This window comes from Pinus tabuliformis, chromosome 9, assembly GCF_031772625.1.
Source record: "Pinus tabuliformis cultivar Carrire ecotype Pingquan chromosome 9, CPIR1, whole genome shotgun sequence".
NCBI classification, from domain to species: domain Eukaryota; kingdom Viridiplantae; phylum Streptophyta; class Pinopsida; order Pinales; family Pinaceae; genus Pinus; species Pinus tabuliformis.
Genome location: NC_142307.1, coordinates 1,062,129,910 through 1,062,138,152, shown reverse-complemented (window position 1 = coordinate 1,062,138,152; position 8,243 = coordinate 1,062,129,910). Strand labels below are relative to the sequence as shown.

At 40.6% G+C, this 8,243-nt stretch overlaps 1 pseudogene; it reads left to right on the top strand.

Annotated features, from left to right (window-relative positions):
- The first annotated feature begins 4,515 nt into the window (after positions 1–4,515).
- On the top strand, positions 4,516–5,625 carry LOC149152414 (25S ribosomal RNA; annotated as a pseudogene).
- Positions 5,626–8,243: the final 2,618 nt, after the last annotated feature.

The following is an 8,243-nucleotide window of genomic DNA, read 5'->3' as shown; positions in this document are numbered from 1 at the left end:
AGATCAGGTTCCAATGCCCCTAGTACATGATGGATGAGACCATCTGCATAATCATCAGCGGAGGCAGAGATGGAACGGGTAGCGACATAATTGACCTGTGGCAAAGAAGGTACTGCTTGTGGATAAGAACCAATGGGGGATGATGGCTATGCAGGAGGAACCGGGGGACTAAAGAATGATAATTGATCTATGGTCACCATTCTTCCATCGCGTGGAAAACAAACCACAAGGAAAAGTGAAGAGACGAGGGCCCCCATGGCATAAACATAGTCATTGCCAAGGAGAAGACTAAAATCTAAAGCACCTTGGACGACCATGATGTCTATATAGACAGTTTTCCCCCCCAAAGTAACAGGAAGCTTCAGGAGGATCCCTAAATGTTGATTGGTTCCTCCGTCAAATGACAACAGATTTTGTGTGATTGGCACAAGCTATGGGGAGCCCAAAGCTTGCTAAGTAGTGGAAGGCATAAGACTGATAGACATACCCTCATCCAAGACAGTGTCAGGTACTGCCTTATCATAGGCATGTACTGTAATCTGGAAAGGCACATAGGATGGAAGGCATAATGTAGTCAAATGACTCCAGTCGAAGGAAGAAACCGAACTACTTGGTGGGGGAACTGTAGGATTGCTCCCCTGCTCTACAGGAACCGAAGAAGTACCCCCTTGATAAGTGGGGATAGGAGGGTCATTTTTGGACTCAGGAGAATCTGATGAGATGAGAAGAACATGAGCATGACACTCTTCTGAAGCAGAGTGATCAACAGGTGGTGAACCCAAGTCGACACTCTTTCCAACCAATGGTTGGTATGGAACAGGCTGAGCATAGACAGGCTCGAAAGGAGGATGGAAAAGAGAAGAATCTAAGTCAATCTCTTTGCCAACGGGGAGAGGGTCTGAAGAGAGCCTCTAATAACCAACGGGAAGTTGGGGGAATAAACTGTAGTATTTTCCAAAACGGCAAAAGCTTTATCCATGAGCAGGCAAAGGTGAAGGGGATGGTGGTCTTCACATAGCATACAGGGGAATCAAATCTTCCCTTTCTTCTTACCACTATTAGTTGATAGGATAGCATTGTCATGAGCTTCAGAGGATGATGAGGGATGAGCTAGATTGTTAGACCATACTTCTAAGATGCTAGGAATGCCAGGACAATCACGAAGAAGATGGTCACCCTTGCATAATTTACAAGGAAATTTAACCTTCCACGGAGGAGAAGAAGGTGTTCTGACCTGAGATGTACTCGGAACAATAGCTGCACAGGTGGCCTCACATTTATCAGACTTCTTCTTCTTCTTCATCATCTTCTTCTTCTTCTTAGTCTGCTGGTTACTAGATGCGAAACTTTCACTAGGTGAAGGAGGAGAGGAAGGAGAAGAAATGGGGAAAGAAGGCGTAGGCTCAACCTTGGAATCAACATGTCATGGTTCGGATGAAGGAGATGGTGGAACAAGAGTCATGAACCTCGGGACCACCGAGGTTGAAAATAACTGAATGGGTAAACCAATGGTTAACCCAGGCAAGGATAGTGTTGCCATATACGAAGCACCAACATTTCCAAAAGGTGGAAATGGACTAGGATTCCCATCTGAGGACAGACCTTGGCCGGTAGACTCAGGGAATGTTGCCATCAGTAATGAGCCTGAAAAAAAATTGAACTGTAAAGAAGAATTCTAACTGTTACCAAGAATATTTCGTGGGCAGTAGATTTTACGACATAGGAACAAAACTTGACCTTTTCATGTTTCAGGAGTCGAGGAAGGGACAAAAAGATGACTCTAGTCACCTTCAAATATTTAATGAGCCTGAAGTGACAAGTTCTTAGATGGACCTTTTCTTTTAGGGAGTCTGAAAAGGAATGAAAGTGACTACTCAGGGGAACTAGGCAATCATAAGAAAACCAAGGACTTTTCATACGGCAACCAATCTTCCCGAATGTTGTGTACGGTGCGTTATGGTTTGCAAGGCAGTAGACATGGATTCCTAGGGATAAAGTATGATAACCTAGTGGGGTCTCCCAGCATATACTCGATGGTACATGGGAGCACAAATTCGTACTAGACCGCTATTGAGTCACAGAAGGAGGAATCACCCAACCTTGAGTGAAAACAATAGTGACTAGGCTTAACGACGTCGGAGCACGTCTCTAGCCTAGACCTATAAATAGTGTGCATTATGTTGCAATGTGTTGTTAGGTTTATTCAGTTCATTTTAGAGTTGATCTTGAATTATGTTTCAGTTTTCAGGCCTTACCGTATGTGTATCAAAAAACCTAGGATGCAGTTAGAATGAGTAAAGCATCTTTCATTTCGATGAACACCTACTTACAAAAAGGTAGAGAGTTCATTCCAAAACCAAGATGAGTGAATGAAAACACTAAGAAACATAATGCATCAATACACTAATCTCATGATGCATCGATACTACTAATGAAAGATTTAAAATTCACTTTCCAATTTCTCAAACATGAAAATTCGTAATGCAAATGTACTTTCACTTTTGTATGCTAAATGAATGCAAACTTTTGATTTTTTTTTTTGAATTTAAAGAGACAAACAAGCAAGTTTGAACTGATCGATCCAAACAATTGTGATCTATTCTTGGTAGTGAAGAAATCGAATCAACATAAAAAATTGGTTCAATAATCAACATTAAAAATCAACCAGCAAGAAAACAAGCAGTGAAAAAGCCTCAAGCAAATCAACAAGACAGTTGTGGATGAACCTTGAACAGACAAGTAACCTAAGAAAATGGTTTCTCGATGAAACTTCTAAATGGATAGGTCACATGGTCCAAGAAACACAAGACTCACTCAATGAAATCAAAGAGACAGTACCCTAACCAAAAGAAATTAAAACAAGCTAATGAGAGACAAGAAACAACAGGGGATAAGCAAGATTGATGAATTTAGGAGGTAAAGTCATAAAAACAACTTTACAGGAATCATTGCAAGTGTTACACTAACAACTAGAGCTGTCATCATTAAATGAGATACCATCGCTAGTGATAGAAAGACAATTAGAGCTGTCATCGCAAGTGTTACACTGACAACTAGAGCTGGTCGCGAAAGTACACCTATTTTCCGTGATGGTGTGATTTCAAGAGTCGTCGCAGGAATTAAAGTAGCAACCCGAGATCATCACGGGTGTAAAGCTATAAAGTGGCAATGACGTCACAACTGTTAGGCTTTTTTCCGCGATGATGTTAAAAAATAATGACAAATGAACAAAAAATCCCAAATAAAATACAGTCAATCCTTTAATCAAATAGGGGTATTTCCCAGATCAACCCAGGAAACTCAAAACGCTGATAACTAATCCCCAAACTTCAAAAGAGACCAAATCAAAATAAAAACAAGAGAAAACAAGAGAAGAACAAAAGGCCAAACTCCCTAGCGGAGTCACCAATTTATGATGCAGGAAAGTGTTCCCTCTGCGGACAGAGGCAACCCCTCTAGCCCTAGATTGGGTCTAGTCACAAACAAGGACATATCAACAATGGTTTTCCTTAAATAGTCATAGTTGGAGGCCTACCTCAACTGATGGTTGATGGAGTGCCATTGCGCTGCTCTAACTTCCACTTCCTTCTCCTAATGAGTGATCAACCTAAAACAATGTAAAAGAAATACAACAAAGCACGTAACCGGAAAGACAACAATGATCTATTTACTCAAAAAGTCAAGAAGTCATGAGCTATCAAGTACATTACATACAAGACATAGGAAAACATCATTGATTGTATTAATAATGAAATAAGTGTAAGCTTACAACCAAAGTCTTGACATCACAAGCCTTCTCAGAGGGATCCAACCAACATGTTCCTCAAGCATTCACTCTTTGAAGATGGATCTCCCAGTATATAAGTCTCTCTCACTCATAAGTTTTACACAAAATTAAGGGCACTTCAAAACCCTCCACAAGCTATCAACAATGCCACACTTTTCACACTCACACCAACTATCTAGCAAATTCACAAACTCTAATATCACTGCTCAACTAGCCAACTATCAAAAACTAACATTGCATAGCAATGGTGATAGTTTAAATAAGAGAAGGAGTCTCCATGAAAGGTGGAAGAGTGAGCTTATCCCCAAGGAAGGTAGCACAAATGATGGAACTGCCACACCAGAGGAGGAAAGGTGACACAAACTATGCTAACAACCAGGTCTGGATTCATCCAGAAGGCCGACTGTTGTAACAAATTTGCCTAATATGGATCATCACGGGTGAATAACTGAGCTTTAGCACTGACATCACTAGTGAGAAATGTAGCTAGTCAGATCAACGCTAAAGATAATAAGTAACCTCATGCTGGCACATAAAATCGGACCATCGTGGGAATTAGATGTACTTCTGTGCTGGCAGCGTGGCTGGACTGTTCATGAGTGCCCTTCAGTGTATATATTAAGTCCACAGTTGCGATGAGGCAGATAACTTAGGAAAAGTGGGTCATTTGGCAACATTAGAGAGCATTTGTTCAATATGCACATGTTTGACTTGGACACATGACACAGTAGAAGGACTAGGGTGAAGGCAATGACAAATTACTGTGTAACACCCACTATCCCTATCTACTATCTAGCGAAACCACAGCCAAGGGAACGGGCTTGGCAGAATCAATGGGGAAAGAAGACCCTTTTGAGATTGAGTCTACTCCGACTTTGTGAAATGACTTGAGAGGTGTAGAATAAGTGGGCGTCGTTTTTGGTGCAAGTGAAATACCACTACTTTTAACATTATTTTACTTATTCTGTGGGGTGGAGATGGGGCACTACCCCTGTTTTTGGCCTTAAGGCACGTTTCAGCGGGTTGATCCGGGTTGAAGACATTGTTAGGTGGGGAGTTTGGCTGGGGTGGCACATCTGTTAAAAGATAACACAGGTGTCCTAAGATGAGCTCAACAAGAACAGAAATCTCGTGTGGAACAAAAGGGTAAAAGCTCATTTGATTTTGATTTTCAGTACGAATACAAACCGTGAAAGCGTGGCCTATCGATCCTTTAGATTTTTGGAATTTGAAGCTAGAGGTGTCAGAAAAGTTACCACAGGGATAACTGGCTTGTGGCAGCTAAGCGTTCATAATGACGTTGTTTTTTGATCCTTCGACGTCGGCTCTTCCTATCATTGTGAAGAAGAATTCATGAAGATTTGGATTGTTCACCCACCAATAGGGAACATGACTGTCGTGAGATAGGTTAGTTTTACCCTACTGATGAACCACACCGCAATAGTAATTCAACTTAGTACGAGAGGAACCATTGATTGACACAATTGGTCATCGCGCTTGGTTGAAAATCCAGTGGCGCGAAGCTACCATGTGTCGGATTATGACTAAATGCCACTAAGTCAGAATCCACACTAGAAACAGTGCATGTCACTCTTTGACTGTATCTCGACCCGTAGTAGGGGCATCGCTTTGTCACCCCCAAGGGCCCGTGTCATTTTCAAGCCGCGACCATGAAGCATCTCGATCGGGGTAGCTTTGAAGTTCAATTCCAAATGGTCGTTGAGAAGAATCCTTTGCAGACGACTTAAATACGCGATGGGGTATTGTAAGTGGCAGAGTGACATTGCTACCATGATCACAAACAAATCTGGACAACCCTCCTGCTCTTGCGCCTTTTCCTCTTACTCCAAACGACAATTTTTTATTGCTTGGGAGTAGGAAATTTGGGGTTTCCACGCCTATTACACAATAATTTGTCACTATCCTCATCTCAGTCCCTCTATTGTGTCATGTGTCAAATAAACATGTTCATATCTTTCCACCAATGTAATAATATTAAGCAAATGCTCTTTAAAGATGAAAAATGACCCTCATTCCCTAAGTTTCTACCTCATCGTGAGTAAACCCTTAATATACGTGATGATCCCATGTCATAAATGGTCTCATTGCAACCTCGTCATAGGTGTACATCTATTGCCTGCGACAATCAGATTTCTAGGCCCGGTGTGAGGCTATGAGCTATATATCGTGACGATGGGCCTGCGTGCATTGCCTCCTAGCGATGTTGTCGCGGAGACTTAGTTTACGGCTAGTGATGATCTATATTGGGCAAATTTGTTCCAACAGTCGGCCTTCTAGATGTCTCTAGAACTAGTTGTTGGGTCATTTTGGGTTGCCCTTCCCCCTCTGGAATGGTAGTTCTATCTTTTTTGCTACCTCCTTTGAGGATGATCTCCCTCTCCATCTTTCATGGAGACTCCTTCTCCTATAAAAGCATTCACCATTGCTATGATCTACTAGTTTCTTTAGTTCTTTTTGTTGGATAGTGATGCTAGTGCTTTTGAGTTTGGTAGATAGCTTTGGTGTGAGTGTGACAAGTGTGGGGTTGCTTATAGTTTGTAAGAGCTTGTCGAGTGCCCTTAACTTTATATTAAAGCTTATGAGTGAGAGAGAGATATTGTTTGTTGGGAGACCCATCCTTGAAGAGTAAATGCTTGAAGAAACATACTGGCTGGACCCTCCGAGAAGGCTTGCGACATCAAGACTTGGTTGTAAGCTTTGCTCTTGATTTATTATTAATACAATAAATGATTATTTCCTATGTCTTGTATGTAATTTACTTGATAGCTCACGATTTCTTGACTTTATGAGTAAATATATCATTTTTGTTCTCAGTTACGTGCTTTGTTGTTGTCTTGTGGTGTTTCAGGTTGATTGCTCATTAAGGAGAATGAAATGGAAGCTAGAGCAGCGTAACAAAACTTCATCAACCACCAGTTTGAGGTAGGCCTTCAATGATGACTATTCAATGGAATCAATTGTTGTTTTGTCTTTGTTGTGACTAGACCCACTCTAGGGCTAGAGGGGTTGCCTCTATCTGCAGAGGGAACACTTTCCTACTTCACAAGTTGGCGACTCCGCTAGGGATTGCTTCATATGTTTTTCTCTTGTTTTCTTTTGTTTGAGTTTGATTTAGTATCTCTTGAATTTTGGGGTTAAACCGTCAGTCTTTTGGGTTACCTGGGGAAATATGGGAAGTCCCCTCACTATCTAGAGGAATAATCTGGTGTCATTTAGGTGATTTTACTTTGTATTTTTCTTAAGTAAGATCATCACTGAAGATAGCCTAATAGTCATGGTGACGTCGCCGATGTTCTAGCTTTGTACCCATGACTATTTGGCTTTCGTCTCAGGTTGCTAGTTTAATTCCTGCGACGGCTCCTGAAATCAGACTGTCTCTAAAAACAGGTGTACTTTAGCGACTAGTATCTAGTTTTCAGTGTAACACCTATGATGATGTATCTAGTTGTCAATGTAACACTTGTGACTAGTCTCTAGTTGTCAGTGTAACACCTGCAACGATTCCTATAAAGTTGTTTTTACAACTTTACCTCCTGAATCCATCAGTCTTGTTTATCCCCTGCTCTTTCTTGTCTCTCATTAGCTTGTTTTGATTGCTTTTAGTTAAGGTACTATCTCATTGATTTCATTTGAGTGAATCTTGTGTTTTTAGACCCTATGGCCTAGCTATCTTAAGTGTTTCAAACCGTTTGCTTGGGTTTCTTGTCTATCCAAGATTCATCCACAACCATCTTATTGATTTTCTTGAGGCTTTTCATTGCTTTTTTTACTTTCTGGTTGTTTTTTAGTATCGGTTATTGAACCAATTTTTGATATTGATTTGATTTCTTCACTACCAAGCATAGATCACAATTGTTTAGATCGATCAGTTCACACTTGCTTGTTTGTATCTTTAAATTCAAAACAAAAAAAAAATTAAGGGATTGCATTCATTTGATATAAGAAAGTGAAAGTATATGTGCATTTCAAATTTTCATGTTTGAGAAATTGAAAAGAGAACTCTAAATCTTTCATTAGTAGTGTCGATGCATCATGAGATTAGTGTATTGATGCATTTTGTTTCTTAGTGTTTTCATTCACTTGTGTTTGTTTGGGGATGAACTTTCTACCCTCCTGTAAGAAGGTGTTCATCGAAATGAAAGATGCTTTACTCATTCTAGTTGCATCCTAGGTTTTGTTATACATACGGTAGGGCCTGGAAATTGAAACCTAATTCAAGATCAACTCTAACATGAACTGAATGAAATTAACAATGCATTGCAACATAACGCACATTATTGAGAGTTCTAGGCTAGAGATGTGCTCTAGTGTCTTTAAACTTAGTCACTATTGCTTTCACTTAAGGTTGGGTGATTCCTCCTTCTATGACTCAATAGTTGCTAGTACGGAGTTGCGCTCCCAGTACTATCGAGTATATGTTGGGAGACCCCACTAG